This window comes from Thamnophis elegans, chromosome 3 (assembly GCF_009769535.1).
Source record: "Thamnophis elegans isolate rThaEle1 chromosome 3, rThaEle1.pri, whole genome shotgun sequence".
Classification (NCBI taxonomy): domain Eukaryota; kingdom Metazoa; phylum Chordata; class Lepidosauria; order Squamata; family Colubridae; genus Thamnophis; species Thamnophis elegans.
Window position 1 is genome coordinate 101,604,135 of NC_045543.1, and position 12,617 is coordinate 101,616,751.

The following is a 12,617-nucleotide window of genomic DNA, read 5'->3' on the forward strand; positions in this document are numbered from 1 at the left end:
ATATAACTGATATAGTCACGGATGCTGTCTTTATGGCAAATGTGTTTTTGATGAAGGATTTGGTTTGCTTGATGTCTATCATGGATAATGTCACATTATCTTGATCTGAATTATCAGCCTGCTTAAAGTGAATCTGAATAGATTTACCAAAGTAAATCTCTGATTACTGGAAACATACTTCATTTGTATTGTTGTCATATCTGCATATTGCAGCATATGGAGAAATCACGTTCCTTAATTTAATATGCATTTATCTTGACTATTTTTTTAAAAAAATGTTACTGAATATGTTTACAAGTCAACTACATAGGACCAGGGGAAGAATTCATATTATGTGCTTTGAATGGCTCCATAGCTCCAAACAGAAATAGCTAAAAGCAGAGATTCCTATAAATCTGACTTTTTCGTTGCAATGACAAAACCAGCATTGCAACATCACAAATGTGATTTTTTTCCCTTGTCTGCCATTTGCTTCCTTTCCCTCATCACCCTCCAGCACCCAAGGCTGATATAATCTCGAAATAATGTTATTAATGATCTATAAATAATGCAATTGCATTTTAATTGAAAATCAAATGGAATTTTGTGCTGCCCTCCCTTCTTCATGCTGGCTGCATTGTTTTTGAGAGTGAAAAACCCCAGCAGACCTCTCAACAGCAGTGTATCAATCATCCTGAAAAATGTATTCATCCCTGGACTAGATTGATTGACATAACTCTCCCGTACTTCAGATAGTAGTCCAGAATGAACCTGGGGCATTTGCATGAAAAGCATGTGTCCTGCTGTTGAGCTATAGCTACTTTCTTGATGGTTCATAGAATATAATCATTGTGTATATTGTAAGGATAAGATTTTTCAAGAATTTACCAGCTATATTAAAATTTTCAAGGTGTTTATTTGAATTGCTGTGTCATGTTGGATGTCACCCGCAAACTTGGAACAAATAGCTTTGAAGTGGCAACTCAATATTTATTTTCTGATCCATTGAATAAACTACAGTATAAGCATCTACATTTATGTTTGTTAGTTAGTTAGTTAGTTAGTTAGTTAGTTAGTTAGTTAGTTAGTTAGTTAGTTAGTCAGTCAGTCAGTCAGTCACTCAGTCAGTCAGTCAGTCAGTCAGTCAGGAAAATTTGAGAAATTCAGACTTAGGCAGAAAGATTTGGACAGTTGTACAAATTTAACATAAAACATAAAATAGGACATTCTTGAAAATAAAGATAGTACTATCTAATCCTGCAGTCTTTCTAGAGTTAAAATTACAGTACAATTTAGGCCTGTTGCAGTGTTTTTGCCACATGAAGGTGTGTTACAATGAATTGAGGGATGCATCATTGCACCTTGATTAAGATCTGGGTAGAGCTGTTTGCCTCAATGAGAAATTCTGGTACAATGACAGGAGTTTTGACACTTGTGTATTACATGCTTAAAGGCCCATTAACTAGTCAAATAATGTGGCTGTTCTGCTCCATTGTTTAAAAGCAAGGTGCCACATTGTTTTATAGTTCTTCTCTGAAGGAGTAAATGTGACTTTGATGGAGCAACATTCTTTGCAAACCTTAAACTAGTTTCAGCCTTGGCAGTCATTAATAAAGTGTTTATATTACAGTCAAACCCATTGATGTATACAAATCTCGATTCTCACTTTCAGGGAGTGAACACACACACACACACACACACACACACACGCACAAGTTTAATGGAGTGTGTGTGTATATAGGTGTGTGTGTGTGTATAAAGATAATTTTAAGTGGAAGAGAACAAACGGATCATAAAGTTTGGTTCTCACTATTAAGCTACTATTAAATGTGTTTTTGAGATAATGAACAGACATGATAAAATTTGAGAGTTAGTGATGCCCAACACCCTAAGCAGGAGTGTCAAACTAGTGGCCCATGGACCGGATATATCACGGTGTCAGCAACACATACTCCCGGTTTAGTGAAGGGGGGGAAGTCATGATACGTCACATGATGACAATGTCATGCTGCATGTTTGACACTCCTGTCCTAAACTATCATTAGAAATTGATGTGGTTTGATCAGCAAAAAGATATATAGGCACAGCAGAAGAATTTTTTTTTGAAATTTTGTTTTATTACAAAAAATAAATTAATCTAACTCCTCAAGACAACGATGCTGTGCTTGAATACTATCAAAAATCTGATAGGAAAATAGATAGCTTTTGTATGGAAGAGGTTGGAGTTTAACTATCAACATTCATTAAAGTACTATGCAATACTGAAGTCACATCGATACCATGAAGAGAATCAAAGATTAGCTGATATTTTTCCTATAAGACATGCTACTTACGATTGTCTATCATTTTTTAAAAATATGTATATACAAATAATTTTTCAACAATGGTTTATTGGATTCAGTAGACTACTGTCTTTTCCGCAATGGATAATTCTTGATATATTTTTTTCAGCATTGTTCCAATTCAGTATTTTTCTGCAAATGTAATGATAAACAAAGCACATCAGAAATATCTCTGAAAGATTATAAATGCTCATTATCCTGCTAACATTAATCTGTATAAATATGTACATAATTTTGTAAATACATACAAAAGGACAACTTTAGGGGCAGACTGTATCTAAATACAAATGTAAGGTATCAAATGCTAATGTTCAAAATATTTAGTTTAGCATGCCATTTCAAGTGAAAATGAAGGTATTTTGTGTATACATCTCATATAATTTGTAATTATGTGCTCTACATGAGCTGTGACAAGTAAGCTATTTGAATGCAGATGATACTGTTCTTTGTATGAGATCAACTGCCATTGATAATTTCAATGACAGATAACAGTCATTAATAGATTTAGTATCCAAACCCTTTGTTCAGAGCAAGATATTAATATTAAAATGCCAAAATAAATAATACAATATTTTTTCAAGGGATTTGTATTAAACCACCAGAAAAATTATAATATATTTAATTGATTACTGATGACTTGTCCTTGATATAGTGAATGAAGAACATTTATATGATATATAACCAGAATCATAGTTTATCTATAAAATATTATTTTCACTCTTTCAAAAGGTAAAAGAAATGGCTCTGAACTATTGGATAATCTTGGATAATGGTGATACAAACATGTGAATGACAATTGCATTAGGAGCTATGAAAAATGTTTGGGTTTTTTTTGGCAGAAAGGCAATATAGCTAGGTAAGAAAAGAAAATATCTAGATGTGATTGACTACTTATTAGTCTTCCAAGATGGCTGGAACTTTTCAAGCCCTGTTGCTACAAAACTGTTCAGCTGTAGCAATTTCTAAAGTAGGACACATATTGATGGTGACACATAGAGAGACTTAAAATGACCCAGTCACTGGGAGATGTATTCCTGACCCACTCCCCAATCATAATAAATATAGCTAGACAAGTTTGAAAAAAATGCATAGAAGTAGAGGTTTTCCTTCAGAGTGGGATCTATTTTTGAAAGTTATACAGACAGTATGAACATGAACATGAAGGACATTTGCCAAAGGATGGGCTGCACCTGACAATGAAGAATGTCAACTTCTCTCCCCATCTACCCCGATTTTTAGCAAGGTATTAGTGATGATAAAGTGAAGTGAAGAAATATATGCAAATGAATTGTAGAAAGCAGAATAGGAATAAAAAATAGAAGAGAACATATATAAGAGACCATGTATCATGTTTCACTTTCTTGGAAAATAAGATGAAAGAAATGTTGCCCAGGAAAGAGAATTTTATTTGTCTTGGCTTCTCCTAGAAAGCATGGCCTTAATTAGAATAATTAGTTTTGAATGTCTATATATCATCCTAGTTAATTAGTACAAAGCCTTATGATAAAAAGTATTACAACATGACAGGTTCTATGCATACCTGTTCAGAAATAATATATTTTCCATTAGGTTCAAGGGTCTTATTCTTAGATAAAAGAGACTTACACAGGGAGGCGTATATAAGAATGCATTGTGAATGTACTAATTGTTTATGTTTTCCTGATATAGCACAAATGTAAACCGAGGAAAATATTGCAGAAGTTAACTTCTGTTTGTCATTTTTCAGAAGGTAACAGTGTTAGCCTTTTTTGCAGAATCAACAAAAACCCTAGTGGCATTTTAAGCCATATCAAATCTATTATACCATAAGCTTTCACAGGCTGGAGTCCTGATTCCATAATAAATGTACTTTTTTTTTAAAGAGGCTGCCAACCTTTGTTATATATTGTGCAACATTTATATTAAATAATTATTTCTATATTAAATTGAAACCTGTTTTCGTGGTTCAAAAAAGGAGGGCTTGAAATGGACATTTGGATTTATTTATTGTATATTGGGATATCATTCTAACTTTTTAAAGATATAAAGCCATTTGGAATGCCTTTCTAATTTGAAGGTGGCTTTATTGAGTAAATCAATAATAATGGAAAGCCAAGGCAGAAAACCAAAATACAATTTCAACAGCTTTTCTTGGTAGCCCCACAAAATGAAGTTCATGCAAAGCAATAGGATTCTATCTCAGCTTTTATTAGAATATTTCAAAGATGATTCAGGACCTTCCATCCTACACTGGAACAAAACAAAGACAAATGAAAACTAATGATTTTGGAGCGAGGAGGAACAGAGGAAACAGATTACAGAATATAACTGCCGGCATATTCAGAGACATAGACATCATATTCATCAGTCCTTATGACAATAAATGTGAAGGCAACAATTGGGTAAAGGAAGGAAAATAGCCTCAGGTAGGCGAGGGAACATGGGATGAAATAAACATTTGATCTTATGTAAAGTAAAGAAGGTCAACGTTTAATCTGTTTGATATCACACACTGCTAATCCTTCTCCCTAATGCTGAATAAGTGAATTTGTGTCATTTGTGCAGTTGGTTAAATTTACTTCCACACTATATGCTATTATAATGTTAACTACTGAATCTCACATTGTAGTAATTCTCTTTTTCATATGTTCATATGTAAAAAATATTTACACATTTTTGTTAAAATATCTAAGACATTAATAAATTATCATTTATCTACAAATATATCATTATTAGACATCTCGTGCACCTTTGAATCATTGTTTCAGATACTTCCTTACCTAAACAGAAACAAAATGATCACTGATGGGCAAAAAAATTGGTAAGAGAGTGGGAGACATGATAGCAGTGTTCCAATATCTCAGGGGTTGCCACAAAGAAGAGGGAGTCAAACTATTCTCCAAAGTACCTGAGGGTAGAACAAGAAGCAATGGGTAGAAACTAATCAAGGAGAGAAGCAACTTAGATCTGAGGAGAAATGTCCTGACAGTTAGAACAATTAATCAGTGGAACAGCTTGGTTCCAGAAGTTGTGAATGCCCTAACTGGAAGTCTTTAAGAAGATGTTGGATAGCCATTTGTCTGAAATGGTATAGGATTTCCTGCCTAGGCAGGGGGTTGGACTAGAAGACCCCCAAGGTCCCCAACTGTGCTATTGTAATGTATTGTATTGTATTGTATTGTATTGTATTGTATTGTACTGTATTGTATTGATTTCCAATTTCCCCAGAGTTTTCTTGTGGTAAGCTGGCAGAGAGCATCAGAAATTTTCCTTCCTTCCTTCCTTCCTTCCTTCCTTCCTTCCTTCCTTCCTTCCTTCCTTCCTTCCTTCCTTCCTTCCTTCCTTCCTTCCTTCCTCCTCCGTCCCTCCCCCCTCCACCATTGTGTTATTTTGTCATTATCTCCCTCCCTTCCTAAAATTTCTGCAGTCTTCCCCATTTAATTTGGTTGACGGAAACTTGCAGGAAGAAATTCAATGGGGAAGCCAGGAGCAAGTTGCAAGTCCAAAGCCAGCAAGTAGGTGGTTACTGTCAGGTGGGTGAGAGAATGAGGTGATACATGATGGGCTGATAGGCTCAGCCTTCTATTTTTCCAAGGTCAGTAAAATGAGGGCCCATATTGTTGGGTTCAATATGCTGACTCTGTAAACCACTGACTGAGTGTTGTTATACTATGGAGCAGTATATAAGTCTAAATATTATTGTTATTGCTATGTAAATTGGGGAGAGTGATCAGGTGTGAAGATGGGTCAGGATGGGTGGAGAGGTGTTCATGAGAGGTGTCGTATGGGGCAAGTTGAGTGCATGTGGTGTGTGTGGCACAGATCAAGAAGGGTGCATGGGATATGTGAGTTGTTTCTGTGTTGACTCCCTTGGATGCTTCCCCAGATTTCTTTCCAAATATCAGTTTAGAGGAAGATGGACCAGTTCCAGGCATATTTGGAGGGGAGTTGGTTAATGGCACCAAGCAGCCTTCTGAGGGGAATTTGTCTCAAGCACAGCTGCAACAGGACAGTCGTGAGGCTTCAGATGGAGGATGCACACAGCTGCAGCCAGTCAGAGATGACAAAGAGGAACTGACTTCTACACCTGATTCAAGAGCACATAGGACAGAGAAAAGACAGGAGCAGAGAAGATCAGTCAGGTTATTTGCAAGGAGAAAGCCTCACCCTTCTCAATGGGCTGCATTTTAGCACAGCAGACAGATAGAAATAATCCTGGGAACAATGTCTTCATTTTCTAGTTGTGAGTTTTCTGGTCATTGTTATTCTTGCCTTGCTTTGTATTGACACTTAGTGAACTCTGGACTTTTCTTGCCTTAACTTGGATTATGCCTTGTAAACCCTCTTGAATTTTGGATTTAATTTTGCCTGGTGGGTTCATTTTGATTGGGAAACTTTCAAGTGCCTTGTGGACTTCTTTGCCATTGCTCTGTGGACTGGCATTGATCTGCTTATGGCTGGACTTAATTGGGACAGTTCTGGGTTCTTGATTAGTAAATCCACTTAACAACAGTTTTGTGTGTGTGTGTGTGTGTGTGTGTGTGTGTGTGTGTGTGTGTGAGAGAGAGAGAGAGAGAGAGAGAGAGAGAGAGAGAGAGAGAGAGAGAGAGAGAGAGAGAGAGAGAGAGAGAGAGAGAGAGAGAAGGACAGCACAGTATATGCTGCATGTGATATAAGAAAAATATATGCCCAAGTTTGATTCAGCTGAAGATTTTTTAATCTGCCAAAAGCAGAAATTAGGGGAAAGATCTGAATCAAAACAGGGGAAAAAATGAAAGGAAAGGAAAAGAAAGGGGAAAAAAAGGAAAGGGTTAAATTTGTTATAGCTATTAATTTAATGAAATTGTTTTGTATCAGGCTGTCCATAATTACCCTTAATATACTTTTTAAAACTCTTTTTATCATTAAAATATTCTAAGAAGGGTTTTTTTTTGGGGGGGGGGGACTTTTAAAATAATGCCACAGCTTTACTTTCCTGCCTACCTGCATCATTTTCATATCTGTATTTCTAAGAAGTGAGATGTATCAGCAAATGAATGGGCCCCCAACTGTTCTATAATTTTCACTGTATACCCTTCTTTAGATTTGCATAAGCCTTAGGATGGCAATTGTTTCTCATATCCAAATAAGAAGCCCATGATTCTTAAATATCTCTTGACAGTGAAAGTAAGATAATTCCAAGCCAATTTTCTCCTTCATCACACATCTTCAGAAAGAAACAGCATGCAATGTATGTAGGATGTAGAACTACTGTGACCAGGGAACAAGCAACTGATTATAACTTTGGCTCATCTGCTTCTCTTGTTCCACTTGGCAGAATAGATTAGCTTTTATTTCAAAGTGAGGCTATTGGATAACTCTCCAGGATTACTCTGCACTCCATTTGTAATTATTCATAGGCACAAATTAAATATTATACTCTTCCACTCTTTCAGACTTGGGTAAGACAATAATAGCTCAGGTTCGCATTAAATTGGGTTTTCAGATTGGGCTTGAGATCAAGTATAGTCCTTGCATTAGTGAGATGCTTCTTAAACAATTGAAATATTATTCAAGAAATAAATCACCTTATCATTTCCCACTATACTGTTGCTTGTGAATATCTTCCATTCATCTCTGCATCCCCATTAAGTTTCAGGCCTTTGAAATGCATTTATTAAAAATGTGGCATGGTATTTAATGAATCTTAACTAAAAATAAGCTAATAGCTTTAAAGGTGTTTAAATGAATGGAACATCAGTAAAAAGGAATGTTTTTTACATTCTAAAATGTCTCAGGAACCTTAACCTTTATGCTTGAAACTGCTGCACAATATCCCTTTATAACTTTTGCTTTATTCCCATTATTGCCCATGGAAAGCTAATTCTAGACCCCACTCTCCCTCTCCTTTTCTCCCTCCCTCTTTCTCCCTCCCTCCTTCTCTCCCCCTTCTCTCCTTCCCTATCTCTCTCCTTCCTTCCCTTCCTCCCTCTCTTTTTCTCTCTCCCCCATCCCTTCTCTGTCTCTCTCTCATTTTGGGAGGAAATATTGTGGAAAAGAAAATGGATTAAGAATGTTCCCCAAGGTCCAAATCCTGTTTCAAGGTCTTAGTCCTGCTCATCTCCCTCTATTATTTACCCTTTTAATTTATGTGAAGCAGTGGCATTGTTCAAATCTATTTATTATTTCAATATTTATATCCCTTGGATATGTGATAGGCTGTCAAATCTGCTCCCAAGGCAATGCATTGATCAATAAGTCTTCTCCTGCAAAACAGTAGAATAGAAAAGGATTGAGGGTTAGATTAAAAAAAAACAATAATTCAAGATACTGATGAATTTAGAAATGTCATAATGCAGACAGAATGCTGTAATGTTTACAATGCAACCAGATTTTTTAAAATCAGATGTATAGCTTCCTTTTGTAAAAGAGGGGAGTAAACAACAGCAACATTAAAATTTTATAATAAACTTCAGTTAAATAAGAAACCAAGGACAAAGTGAACTGTCAAAAGATCATTGTTCAGGCAATTAATTTCATAGAAAGGATGAAATATGTAAAAAAATCTTGGGCATGAAAAAAACAACATAGTAAGGACAGGCACATTTCCAAAAGAAGACATCTCATGGTTAGAAGGCTGTATCGGAGTACTGCCTTGTATCCCTATTATTATATTCCTTTCAGATCTAAAATTTCTGGCAGACTAATATTAGTATCTTCACTACCAGCTCTTAAAACAAAATGAGTGCAACTATCTTGATACAAGTATACTATGCTAACAGTGACATTTATTAATACACCTGGCAGGTTCATATACAAATATGACCTATATTTATATGCAGCCTTTATTGATTTCAAGGCAGCTTTTGATAATATCTCTAGCATAAGGCCTTGAGACGTTCTGAGCAGCCCCTAAACATCTAAAATACTCTTGTTTCTAATTCATCAGTTCCGTCATAAAACCAGGCTTAGGGTAAGATGTAATTGGGGAGGACCTTCCCAACCTTATTCAGACTGCTAAGGGGGTGAAAATTGTTATATCCTAGCGCTACCTCTCTTTAACATATACATCAACTAGTTTTATCAGTTTTATCCAATGTCCTAAATTAGCCAATAGACATGTTCCAATTTTACTCTATGCTGCCAAGGCAGTTCTCCTTTTCTTGCATTTTGTAGATACAAAGCAGGCATTGAAAACGCTGGGATCCCACTAAGATGAAGAACAATTAATATAGTTATGACAAATCTAAAGTTTTAATCCCTTCTAACTGAAAACCAAAGCACAAATGGATAATTATTTCCCATGAACTACAACAGGTTAAATGTTTAAATACTCAGGCATATTACCTTAGGTCTTGAGGAAATTAACAGCCCAAGTAAATTATGTCATTACTACTTTCCAAAAGAGCACACAAGCAATAATTAAATTTCATAGGCAACAGGGTGCAAATTACATTCCAACAGTAGATAAATTGTTTATAGCTAAAAAAGTTTCCCAGCTATCATATGGAATACAACTTCACCATACACAAACCTGAAGCCTTAAGAAGCCGTTCAATAAAATTTTGGCAGGATTTTGCAAAATGCACCCCCAATGCATTATTGAGACTTGAAGTTAACATGCCAAATAGTAAGATTCGGATCTGGACTAAAATTCTAAACTCAGGTGTTAGATTGAAGTTTGACCCCATAGGCATGATGACTCTGCTGCTGTCAAACAACTACCCATCCCAATGGTACCACACCTGCATAGCAGAACTTTTGAGTCTGAGTTAATCTCCTGAATATTGAGGCCAATTAGCCTTGGATAAGGCCAAATCAATAGTAAAAGAGACAATCGGGGGCATTTATCTCCAAAGCAATATTACTAGTCCTTCTGAACTTTCTTTCCAGTCATGAGATAGTTGCAAATCCTCTATTGTGGTATGCTTATACAGTCTAAGCACATAGAGATGAGCCATTTCTAGACCCTTATTTGATGCCCTCCCATAAGCTCTAGTGGTGAGAAGATTTCATGGTATTCCTTATTCAATGAATCTTTGCCCTTGGGAATCCAGGGAGGTAGAAACTCTTGCCCATCTGGTACTCTTTCTATGATACTTCAAGATGTGCTCTTCCTGCTCAATGATTTCAAAATACGAGGGCCATACCCCCAAAAAATTATGTGCATTATTTTTAAAGGATGCTAACCCTACACTCACCTATCAAGTGGTCAAATATTTTCACCAAGTTATGCAACTGCACACATTTTTTAATTAGATATGCAGTTTTATTGCCTATTTTTTCCCTTCCCCAATAACTAATTGCTAAATTAAACTATTTTTCTTTTTATCATACTATTTTATTGTAAAGGCCGGTAAAAGACCACAATAAGAATATTTGATTTGACATTTGATAATATCCTGTCATCTGTCTTTTTCTAATATAATATAATAATAGAAACATGAATTTGTCAGTTATTTCTGCATCACTATGGATAGACTATTTCTGATCAACAAATAAACTTAAGAGTGTACCAGACAACACTGATAGTGATATTTCATGCTGTTGGGGCAAATTGGCCTCAAACAACAATGATAAAGCAAGATGTATGCTTAAGGTTAGATACACATCTGCTGTTTCAGGTGAACTGAATTGTTCTTCTCTGTCTAGTCTAACCCATCTTCCCAAGATTTTGTCTTATGACATATATCCAGTATCTATATAGGCTAATCCAATTCAGTTTATAAGGAGCTATTACAATGATTATACATAAAACAAAATCTCCTGCATGCATTAATATGATACTAAACTATTTTATAATGCTCACAAATCACAAATTAGATATAACAAATACCAATATTGATTATATCAAAAATCACTTAGAGGTCCAGAAGATTCATCAAAAAGGGGTTAAGATGTTAAGCTACTGAACCTCAGGAAACATTATGTACCATGTTGTTTTCAGTTCTGTTTCTTTTAGATTCCATGAAATGTGACAGGGATCTTTCTTTATTAGCATTTTTATTTTATACATAGCTATGTAGCTATAGATGTCTTTCTAGTCTTGCTAAATTCATGAGCCTATTATTCATTATTAAATAAAAGGATTTAGAAACTAATTGGTCCTTTTCCATTAGGACTTCTTCCTTCCTCGTGCATCTAATTAAATTAACCTGATTGTTCTGTTTAAGAACTTTGTCAAAGTGGTGTGGTCCTTGAACCCATATGCAAACAGAACATATTTAGGAAACTAAAATATAGCGACAATTTTTTGTGCTCCATTAAGATTTTCAGATAACTATTAAATGTGCTTGATTGCTTTATTTCAGTATATTTACTTTTACAACGTATGATGGAATGATCACATGTATTAGCTTACAAAAGTTTATCTTAAGGGTTAAACTCCACTAGAATGTCCTTTTACTGAATGCCAATAATTGAATTGGTATGACTTTTTCTCTAAGATACCCTTTTTCACACAGTTTTCAAAGAACTTGGCAACAAATTGTTAGATTATTGTGTATCACTGCTCAGGCTGCATCTTACATCTTCAGTGTCAAGCTGTAATATTCTCGTGTCTTTATTGGTAAAGAAAAGTCATTAAAAAAGTCAAGATCACTTAACCCTGAAATTTCAGATAGCTCGATCGATTGTTACTCACACAGAATATATTATTGCTTAACTCTTGGGAAGGAAAATTAAGTTTAAAAACCCACAATTTTAACTTCATACTAGGTTGTTTTTTAATCTTCTGCAGACTGAAAATAATGAAGCTATACATCAATGTCACATAATTAGAATAATACAATAAAAGTGAACTACCCACTTCCATATTAAAAGAAATGTCTTCTGTATAAAAAGGATGACAGAGTTGATTGAAAGTCAAGAACCATTTAGTACTGAAATCTATGTTGATAGAATGAGAAAAAGATGGCAGATGGACGAAATATAGGATCCTTTTCAGCATCAGCTTCATTTCTATTTTAATGTTCAGACTACCAGATTCTATCCCAGGTATTCCTCCAATGTCCAGCCTAGTATTAGAACAAAGGAGAACAGTATCTATAGATCAAGAAAGCCAAGTTATGTCTTTGGATTGTAATAGATTAAACTTCCATGAATCTCAAGAAGATTGCCAAAAGTCATAATTATGAAAGTCACAATGTAAAATACATGGAGGGTAATAAATAGCTAACTAATAGTGCAGGATTGAGATTGTGTGTGTGTGTGATTGTGTCTGTGTACACAAACACACACACACACACTTCAAGGTGACAAACATGCCAACACTTCTTCCTCTAAATTAATTTAACATCTGATTTTTAAGATTATTTTTTACTGATAGCTATAACTAAG